Consider the following 12,020-nt stretch of genomic DNA (forward strand, 5'->3'; position numbering starts at 1 on the left):
TCAAGCACAGCAAGAAGTCCAGAAAATAGACTGAGTTACTCTCTAGACTAATCGATGACTTGGTGACAGACATGGCACAGCTGAAATCAATGATCCAGGAGGTGAGAATGTGTAATTTGAAGTTTTGCACTTTTCAAAGATTCCCTTCTTTATAGCTTGGGGAGCAGCTGCCTTCCTCAGCGCTTCATATAAGCACAAGGATGCTATATCTACAGCTGCGTCAGTGGGGTTCTTTCAGGTTGATAATGACCTACCAGTTGAGCAGCCATTTTCAGCTCATGCCTTGGCTCTGACTGGGAAGGCATTCGAATCTGCTCATTTGCACCTATAGCAGGCTCTAAGCTCGCTGTGAGTCACCCTGAAGATGTCTGTAGTTCATTAGGGGTGGTGCAACACAGTGAACGCTCTCATTTACATACAGTAGTATCAGGTTTGGTATTCCACAGTGCAATGATTTTAATGAAAGCTTCCAAAAAGAAAAAAAAAATCCAAAAAGCATTGAAACAGCACTATGTCCAGATGTGCGCTGCCCAAATGCTGAATGCAGTTGCGTGGATGATACTGCCACGAGTCTGGCATGCACTGGCAAAGTGTTGGCTGTTTTGCTGCTAGCACTGGTGCATTCTTTCGAACAAGTGACACTGACCACAGTGTAGGTTTGACATCTCGTGCCTGGCATTGGGACACCTGGGCCAGGATATGGGCAAACATTCTGCCAACGTTGTTTAGATGCATCGCCAGGTGTGGTTGGCAGCAGTTCTGTCTACCTGATATGTGCCTGCTTTGTGTACCAAGGTAATTCTTCAGGTCTTCCAATTCTTGTAGGAGAATGCTGTTTTTTTTTTATCACAAAGCCAACACATAAATAATCTACAAGGGGCCTTTATGACAACATAACATAATTCTATCTTCCAGCAAAGTCTGAGGATCTACCTGCCCTGTAGTAGTTTTAGCTCAGTGGTTAAGGCATTGGACTATGGTTCAGAAGGTCCCAGGTTCAAATCCCACAACCACCAAGTTGTCCCTGTTGGTCCCTTGAGCAAGGCCCTTAACCCTCAACTGCTCAGATGTATAATGAGATAAAAAACATGTAAGTCACTCTGGATAAGGACATCTGCCAAATGCTTAAATGTAAAGGTACCTCGGTGGGATGGCCCCAACTTATAAATCTCACAATTCACTGATTGGTAACAGGGTATATTAAACCCAAAAATATCATTCATTAAAAGGTACATACATTGAAAAGTACTGCTGCTGACAGGTCTTTTTTAGGTTTTTGGGTGCTTATGACTTTGCCATTCTCAGAGGTTTGTCTACTCTCAAGAGATCTTTTCCATCTCAAATCAAGATATGATAAAAAAAGAAGATCAGTTTCAAACCCAAGGTTTCTGTCCAATTTATTTTCTTTGTAGTTTAAAAAAAACAGATTTAATAGTCTCTTTTCATATAATAAAATTAGTTATAGTTAAATTTATACTGCTACAGGTTTGGTTTATGTTAAGACACTTATGAACTACTTCCCACTCCCACTGCCCTGGAACACAATTTCTTCAGACAGAGGTCAGACATTCCAATACAAAGCCCTAACCTTTGGGGTACCATGTCAGTTTTCAAGAGACACAGGGACTTGTCTCGTCTGTTTTGAGCAACTGTCTCCTGTGATCCCCAATTAAGAAGCCGGTCATCTGTAACACATAACACATCTACCCCCCCCCCCCTCCCCAATCTCACAAGGAACCCTGAGAAGATCTCTTTAACACCAACGCTGCCCAAACATTAGATTGCTGATCGATCTTCTGATCAACCAAATGCTGAGATTTGCCACCCTCAAGAAGGTTAAATATGTCTGAGGGTATAACTAATTAGTTGCCACTTGTAGGGGCTTGCATGCCCTTGTTCTTTCAATGGTGGTCACCCCATCAGCTGGGTCATATGCATTGTATGGTTCTTAGGATTTTGACCTTCTTGGAATAAGCCTATAAGTCTCTAGAGAGATGCTATGCATGGTGCTGTGGTGCACTCCAACTGCTGCCACCTACACCTTAGATGGATCCTAATGGGGTAGGTGCACCATAGCATCTCTCTAGAGTCTTGTAGGCTTATTACTGCCTTTTCTAACACATCTACCTGGCACATCTACCTGCCAAGGTCCCCTGGAAGCCAGATTCCACCTCACACATATAGTTAAGAGTCTATAAGTGGCTGAAAATCTTGTCTTTTCTTGAGTTTTTGAATTAATAGCGTTCCTCATATATTTGTACACTTTTGGGTGACCTAATATTTATACTCATTCATATAATAAATGTGCCTTATGGCCTATTATTGTGATCCTGATGGGAATTCCGTCATGTTCAGCACACAAGCATTAGTGAGGAGGTCTCAGACTGATGTCAAGCAAGAAGGTTTCGTGCACAGGTGATTAAATTCATCCTGAAAGTGCTATGATAGGATGAAGTCAGTGTTCTGTACAAGTCACCTGTGTGCATGATTTTTTAAATCAATGTTGTTATTATTATGCGTTTTTATTTTGCTGTTGTTAGCTCACTTTAGTTAAAGGGATATGCTGAAGGAAGATTTCTGTTAACTTGCAAAAACCAGTATGAGGTTTTTTTTTTTATATCCCCAGATGGCCAAAGAACCATACAGTATATGGTAACTTCACTGACCTTGATTCGCAACATAAAAATGCAAATGAAAGTCATAAAAAAAAAGAGTTTCCCAATGAGTGCTCCATAAAGGGTTAATTGTCATTTCATATTTGAACTGAATTAAAAAGTTTGAATGCCATACATTTTGAGTACTTCTGCCGCCCAGCTTTAGGAGTAGGTAGGCAACATTTATCAGTTAGACTCATGTATGTATATGAACGTACTGTATGTAGGCGTATTAATCTTGTCATATTGGCCTTCAGGTCATTCTGGTCAGGATCTCAAGGCTGTTCGCAATTCTGGGCCTTTATACCACCAAGTGGAATGAAGAAGAATTTCTCGAAAAAGACCAAAAGTCCTTGCCATATTGTAGTGTTAAAAAAATCAAGTCTGCCTTCTAAAAAGAAGCATTGCTTTACTGTATGTACACTTCATAGATCTACTTTCACTTACATTTCCACAAAACAGAACTGTTCGCATATTGGAACATCGATCTTGAGGGGAGGGCTGCTACAACTTTGTGATTATTCTCATGGCAATATCTCAAGTTTTCCTCAAGTCACCTTAAAAAGAAGAAATGATTTCCCTCATCTCATCACAAATCAAGTATTGCACCCTCACTATTTTCCATTCATCATTTAACATTCATGAACCTCGTTTATTCCTCCATATTTCTGATTAGAGAGAGAGAAAGAGGGAGAGAGAGAGAGATGATCTGGAGCAATCAGACAGATTGTATGCAAAAAGACCCCATGCCGATTACTGTATATAGTTTGGCCGTGGCTGTGGTGATTCACTACTGAATCATCTCCTCACACTATTAATGTCATCATGTTGCTACTCGGGTGTAGTGAGCAGCCAGTCATTTTGGCTCCAGTAGCCAATAGACTTTGTGATTTAGTCATGGCTAGAGTGGAAAGATTTGGCGCTTTCTTGAATGTGAGGCTGACTTCATCTATGGCTTTATGTTTTCCTCGCAATGGTAATGAATAGCTACACTTATTAGCACATTGTAACTGTAAAAATCCATTAATGCTTTTAAGAGGATGTTTTTCACTTTCTCTATGACACACACACACACACACACACACACACACACATATATATATATATATATATATATATATATATATATATATATATATATATACAGTACATATCATCTGCTGCTGAAAAATCACTGCTGGCTGCTCTTCTATTCATGCAAAGTCACAAGTAGGGCATCCATTTTTGCTCGCACCGCGTAACAAATGAATTGATATAACATGTTCACACCTGCACAGCAGTGAATGGAGAGACAGTAGCTTTGAATGGAAAGTGCTGCTGAGACAGTGCGGGCCAACACAAGTTTTAATACTAGAACAGTATTGTTAAGTGCATTTGCAAATCCCATGAAGCACCATGATGAAACTGGCTTTCATGAAGACCTTCCCAGGAAATCAAGACCATGACCTACTGTACCTCCGCTGCTGGGGAGAAGTTCATTAAGAGTTACCAGCCTCAGAAATCACCAATTAACAACACAGCACCTCAGATCAGAGCTGTTATGAAGGATTTACATAAGTAGAGACTTTACATAAGGTAATTTGCAGACTCTTCTAAATATCAACTGTTCAAAAGAGATTATTGCATATTTGAGTGCCCTCATCATTGTTTTACAATGTAGAAATAAATCAGACCATGGAATTAGAAGGTTTGACCTTCGAAAGTACACACCTTGATAATGTGTTCAGTAAATTGTAAACAGCAGTTTACCAACAATCACATTTTTAAATTAATTACAGAAGGACAGTAGTAATTTATCGAGTTATCCAGAAACCGCAAAATAAACATTTCTTCACTGATGACTTCACCAAACCAAGAGGTGCACACAATTAAAAACAAAAACTAAATGCATTTATATGGAGCATCTGCCATACAAATCCTTGTGTATGTAGTTACTATAGAAACAATAACGTGCCAGAACGAGCTCGTTAATATAAATGTGGCAGCTGGAACTACTTTCTGAACCATGCTGTTATAGAACATTCATTAACATCATCTGACCAATCCGAATCAAGCATTCGACACAGCAGCGTGGTATGAAAAGATATAAAGTGTTAATAATCCATCCCTGAGCCATCTTAGGGTGTTTTTTGCCTCTGGTTTGCTCGTTAGGGATCTAAATGTACATTTGGTTTCCTGTAAAGCTTCTTGCGTCGGTGTCTATTGTTATGTAAATAAAATCAAATTCCAGTGAGCAATTATGACAAACCTATCCAGGCATGCAAGGACAATGAATAAGTGCATCATGTTTTTCCATTTAATTGCACAGATCAGATGGTATTTCTATAAAATGTGTTTCCTCATCCCTCATCCCTCACTAAAAAAAAAAAAGGGTTGTGCTTCTGGACATTAAAGGTGATCAAAATGACTGATTTTATCAGCCACAAATATAACACACCTGTTACTGCAAGGACAAGGAACAAAACATTCATTTTAAAAAAGAATCGTTTGGATTAAAGCCGTGCCGCAAACACACAAAGACCAGAGTCTGGTTGCTGCTGTGTTAACCTTCAGGTGTTGCCTTCATGCCAGAATCACATCTCTGTTCCATCCGAATCAGGAAGCCTTTGTGATTTAAAAATGCCTCGTCCAAGAACCCTCTCGACGCATCTTCCAAAATGAAACTCCTTGGCATTTTAGATCTGCGAGAGGCAGAAAAGATAATGAATGGGATGTCTTCAATATGCATAATCCCTCTTCCCTTGCAACTCAGAGACTCGGGCCTTTTTGCGATCTGCCCTAATCCGCCCATAATAGCAACCCCAGGAGCCACCATGGCACAATGAACCTTCTTATTGTGTTAGCCAGTCCTGTTCACCCTGGTGACATCTGCGGAGGAAGAGCGGAAGGTTTCATTTGCAAATCGAGTATCTTCACAGAGAGCACCTGTGGACACACACTGTTCGTGCTCTGCGCTACCTGAGACAGAGGCTCTGCTTCAGCGCTTCCTTAAAAAATACAGGCTGGATGCAGACAGGGATGTGTAGCTCAACTGAATCCATATTTATAGGCTATAGAAAAACACCAACTGATAGACACAGTGGAGATGTATCCAACATAAAGGAAATGTTTTGCCTTTTGAGGTAGAAGTGTGCATGGATGAATGATTGTTTCTTGTAGATAGAATTATTTCGTGGGTTTTACAAAAGCTAGGATAAAAATAAATCTCAGTGTAATGTCTGGAATTTCAGCATATTATAGCATTGTTACCTGAGATACATTTGACTATATTATTGTAATTTATATCTGATTGTTTATATATATAAAAAAATCAACATCCAAATACACTTCAACCATAACAATAAAACCACTTAGGGGTTCTGAAGTTGATGCTATATGAGGTTTCATGCATATACATACTGTACCAGTGAAAAGTTTGCACATGTATTCTAATTGAATTTCTACATTTTTAAATAATATTGGGGATTTCAAAACTCTGCCACAATGCATACGAAATTATCCAATTAAGAAGAACCAGTATTGTCAAATGTCAAAAAACTCTCTCTCTCATAAAGACCATCCCAGGAAAGCAAGACCAAAACTTACCTCTGCTGCAGTTACCAGCCTTGAAAATCAGCGATTAACAAACAGCACCTCAGATTGAAGCTGTTATGAAGGCATTACAGAGCATAGGTGGCAATAACATCTTAATATCAACCATTCGAAGGAGATTATTATATATATTTTGGATGCCTTCAGCATTGTTTTATAATGTAGAAAGAAATAAAAATTGTGGAATTAAAAGGGGCGTCCAACATCTACAGTGTATAGTTTTTAGAATTTTTGTCTGTCTATTTGTTTGTGCACACATCACATAAAAACTGCTGAACAGATTTTAATGGGTTTTGTACTGTTGGATTTGGGTGAGCTAGAGGTAAGATATAGCTTTGTTCGATCCCAATCAGTGCACAGGAAGAGAAGATGCGCTAATTTAAACTTTAAATGAAAAATGGCATTATTAAAAAAAATACTAATAATCAATAATGAGTGTGCAGTAAAAATCTAATAAATCAACTAAATTTTACACCTTCATTGTGGGCACTTCACAATAGTATGTTCAAATTTTAATTCATTCCATTCAACATTTTCTTGCAAAAGAAAGTTTAATTATTTAAATGGTACAATAGTAGCTACATTTACAAGGACTAATGGATCTGATTAAATCATTCTGCTTAGTTATTCCACTTTTAGGTTAGATTAGGTTTCCCATATTTTTGGATAAATACTACAAAACTTTAATTTTGTCTATAATTGGTTAGAGACCAGTGAACGAAAGTCTGAAGTAAAGAATGGTGGGAGAGAGCTGTTCTTGCGAAGTTTACCAATCGGGAATGGACTCGACTCACCTATTGTGACTCTCACTTGAAGCATATTTATTCTAAAAAGATAAAAACCATTTAATCAAGTGCGTACATGATTAATATTTACATATTAAACAGATGATCAAAGGTTTTACACCTCCCCCGCTTCTCATTCTGTTGGAAAATTCTTTACAATTAGGCTGGATTGGGTCAGATTGTTCTGATTGAGGTGTTTATATGATGCAATTTTATTCCAATTATTATCCAAATACAGTATCAGAATGCATGTACAGTAAATACACCTAATGACAACTCATTTTAAATCTTGCACTGATCGACAAACCTTATTATATTTTAATAATGATACATAGTCTTCCAAAATAGCTTTGTGATATGAATCTTTTTCCACATTTTTTCCATATTTTTATATTCTATATTGCAGTTAAAATCTTTAGCTTACCATACATGCGTTTCTGGACAAAAAAAGACCACCATTGGATAGTGGCTCATTCTCATCACAGCATGATATCATCTTTCCCCGAACACCCCCCCCCCTGCTTTAGTGGTGTCCATATTCCTGATATGTTGAAGCGTAGCATATAACTATTTTTCTTCCTCGTTTTGTGCAGCTTATTTCATTTCCACAGATGTCATTAACCTAAAAAGAGATAAAAGGAACAAAATTATTTCCAGCGTATTCAAGCAACCTGTGTCTCTTCAGCCATGAAAAAAAAGCCTCTAAAGCTCCATTAAGGTTCACACACATCATTAGAGAGATGAGGCCATCGCCACAAACCCTATAAGAACCCTCTAAATGCCCAGTGAAGAACATTGTCCTTAACAAAGGTTTTTTTTTTTTTTAAATCATTATTATTTAAAGCAGTGGAGATGTGGTTTTGGTTCTCAGAGTCCACTTGATACCTCTTGAATAAAAGAATTAGTTCAAAATAGACAGATCTTTTTAGAAATCAAACAATAAAGCTTAGCAAACCGAATTATTTATAAAGCTGCCACAGTGATAATAACTTATGATAAGTAACCAGTCTCTAGACGCAAGAAAGGACCACTTCAAGGATTAAAATGCAGGATCTGTGGATTTAATACATTCATTAACAATGTCACTTACTTAAAAGTTACTTATTTTTCAGCTGCAACAATCTTATAGCCAGACTAATTAGGTATTTTTGTCAAGTAGACCAAACATATACACTGCACGAGCAAAAAACAAACAAACAACAAAAAAATAAATTTGTCAACGAAATTTGGAATTGCTGGAATTGGGTTAGGAACTGACTGTCTAACATCTTACTAAACCTGTATGGATAGTGCTGAACCATCAACTTTGTAAGAGAAATGTGGTTAGAAAAAAATCATAAAAGGAGAAAACTTGAATTAGTAAGATGCATATTATTAAATTGACAGTAGAACTCACAGCTGTGTTTAATAGTGAAAGTAAAAGCATTTCCACATGCACAATGTGATGTGAACTTAAAGCATCGCATCTAAACAGCTATGTGTCCAAAAGAAAATGAGACTAATCAGGAAAAAAAATTACATTTGCAAAGGATCATAAAGATTGAGCTTTGGAGCAATGAAAAAAAGTCATGTGGTCTAATGAGTCCAGATTGACCCTTTACCCGGTCGATGGTGCTTCAGGATAAGAAGGGAAGTGCATGAAACGATGCACTCTTCATGTATAGTGCCTACTGCACCAGAATCTGGAGGCAGTGTTACAAGCTGGGCTCGCTTCAGTTGGTCAAATCTAGACTCATTTATGTTATGTGGCAATAAAATTTAAGTCAACTGACCTAAATGTACTGAGTGACCAGGTTATCTTATCTATGGGCAATTTTTTTTCTTCTCTGATGGAGCAGGCATATTCCAGAATTCTGGAATATGTGTGGCTCTGGGAGCATGAGGAATCATTTTCACACTTGAATTCACCACCACGCTGTGCACCGTAATCAAAGCTGTCTATGAAATCTTGAAGTATACGACTTTTTTTGTCCAGGTAGTGTAGATATCTAGTGTGTACTGTAGTGTATTGTAGGGTGAATGTCAACCTTGTTGGTCTCCTGTCCATGCTTTGATAAAAAGGAAGCATTACAGAATAGTGGCTCGTTCTCAGCTGTGGTTATGGTATGAGTGCATCTGGTGCAGCTTGGGACTTGGAGGCTGGGATTTTCAATATCTTAATGTCCCTCCTAAATTGAAAAGCACTGACCAACCTAAAACTGTCTACACAACGGGTAGTCCTGTGGTCAGAAAAATGACTTCAATCAAGGACGTAGGACAATTAATACACACTGTGCATGGATGAAAAAAAAATGTGTCACGGCTGTCCTGCAAAGTGCCCATGACTTGAAAAAGACCTGTTGTTATATGATGGTCTCTTTGACTGAATTGGTGTGGTACAAGGGGGCTAAAAAATTTTTAAGGATAATTTACTGTAAAGTGTAGTCATGTGGGGCATGGGGGTCTCCCTGGTTCAGTACTAATCTTGGATTAATGTTTATGTGGAGTTTTGCAATGATCTATATGGGTTTCCTCAGATTTTGTAGTTTTCGTCCACTTCCTTAAAACACATGCCTGTTTCTGGATTGCCCTTAGGTGTGAACAAATATGTAATTGTGTATGAGTGTCTTGCGCTTAACAGGGACTGGTGGTATGGCCAGGGGTCTTGAGAAAATAAAGCAGAAATACTTTATTGTCTGCCTACAATATAATCAATACTGGATGTTTATCTACTAAAAAAAACCAATACCACTAAAGGTGAGCAGTAAGCAAGAGATTAGCATATCACAAGGAAATATAACCTTCAGTCCCATTTTGGTGTTTAAAGACTCACAAGACCATGATTTTATTTATTTATTTATTTTTTTGCAAACCTGCATTCCCACTCATTTTGCCTTTTGCAGGCCTGCACTGTCCTGCAGTATAATGCTTTTAAAGTAGTTAAATGTAAATTAAATAATATACATCTACTCAACGTTTCCAACAAACTCTGCTAATTCTGCTAAAGCTTTATTTTACTTTGTAAAATATTTATAAACAATACATTAAAGTAGGAAGTTTTTCTTTCACATTTAGGCATCAAATATTAAATAGTTAGGATGTAAAAAGGCTGTGAGTGGGCAACTTCAGGAAACCCACACGTGTCGTAGGATCGGTCAGGGTAATCATTAAAGCCGATTATTTAAAATTGTCATCTTATAGGCTTCATACCTGATTTGCATAGAAAACTCAATTCATCTAGCTGGCGTATGCTGCTGTCATTAAAATCCTGCCTCGAGGTATGGAGATAGAAAATTAATGGTCGCCTCTTGCTTTGACACTTATTCCTCTTACAGTAGGCTACAATTAAAATTGTATCTAATCTAGATAATTAGTGTGATGTGCTATGACACCTTCTGTTGCTCCCTTGTTTTTCGTTCTACCCTGTAAGTCCCTACAAACCGAAGTGAACAGTGCTGAAGTATTAGACAGTTAGACTGCTACAATATCACATTTTTAAATGAGTCAAGTGAAAGAAAATAAGCATCTTATAGAAGCAAACTCTGCATGTGCCTTGTAAGGAACAAGACCTTGGCTACTTCCCACACTAAATAGTATGACAAATTAGTAACTATAGCAACCAGGGGTAGGGTCCTTTTTTCCCCCCTTTGCATAGCCTACTATTTTGTAGGGCAGCACGCTATTTGGGACGTAGCTCATGAAAAGCTGTGGCCATTTTTGTTCAGTCATTATGGACGAGCCTCATTATCATCATGCACTCTGGACATTTTTACGCGTCTAATGAGAGTGTGTTTAGGAAGCATATGGCTTCATTGGTTATGATGTTTTGATTCTCGCCTGCCTGAGAGAGCCTTGGTGATTAGAAGGCGCTTGTAAAAAAGCTAGAGAGGGAAACGCAATTGGCCGGATCGCGGAGTCGTCACCGGTAATAAGCCGTCCCTCCGTCTCCGTCTGGCGCGGACGCTATATAAACGCACAGGCTTTCATCTCTCTCCGCGAGCCGCCCAGTAACATCACCGCTACGGCTACGTGCGACGCACAGTGGGCGGGGCCAAATGACTGATGCTTCGACGGCAGCCGGAGACAACGCACGGTGCGGCCGCGATGCTCCTCATGAAGATTACAAAAAAAAAAAACACCACGACTTGTTGATCACCTGTTGATCCGACACTTTGATGGGGCAAAATCCAGCAGGGTGAGTAAGATATTCCGTGTGTGTGTGTGTGTGTGTGTGGATCAGAGCAGAATCCAAACGACATCCTTTCAAAGGATTGTAGCCTATTGTAGACTTGTAGCCTCTTCCCATCAACCTTCTAACAGATGTTCAGGTTACACACAGTGGATCTGTGTCCATCTTTCTGCGCTGTAATTATTTTTCACTCGACCATAATGATCTGGAATAGCCTAGCCTCTTAAAAAAATAGTAATCATACAAATAAATCAGCATAAACCGAATAGATTTTTGATTGTTAAAGGGAGACGCGAGAAAACCAGAGTAATGAGAGTCATGTCGCTTTTTATGAGCTGAAACTTTCTGTGCAACAGGTGGTAAGTTTTCTCGGCCGGAAGAGCGAATGGTGAATGTCATGGACTGAATCACGAATCGCGCTCTCCTCCCTACATAAGCGCACTACATAGGGGGTGAAGGGAATGCCTCCTGCACCCTATGTAGTGCACTGAAGTTTGCAATAACGAGGCATTTGGGATTCAGCCACGGGCGCGCACAGGGCGTATTTCAGCACCGACGTGGCGGACAGCTCCCTCGTCCAGATTTCCTGTTCGCCTTTATCTCATTTAATTTCCCCCCTCCCCAGTTCGGATAAGAGATGTTTTAGACATTTAAGATTTTTTTTTTTTTTTTACAAACTGAGAGAAAAGGTCTGTTTCTTTTGCATTTTGAAGGAAAATCAGAAATAATAGAAAGATTGAGATGCACTTAGTAAACAAGAGGTGTAACGACTAGACAGACAAAAGCTACTGTACAAACCTCATTTAATCTAATGACCCAATG

The sequence above is a fragment of the Clarias gariepinus genome, chromosome 25, assembly GCF_024256425.1.
Source record: "Clarias gariepinus isolate MV-2021 ecotype Netherlands chromosome 25, CGAR_prim_01v2, whole genome shotgun sequence".
Taxonomy (NCBI): domain Eukaryota; kingdom Metazoa; phylum Chordata; class Actinopteri; order Siluriformes; family Clariidae; genus Clarias; species Clarias gariepinus.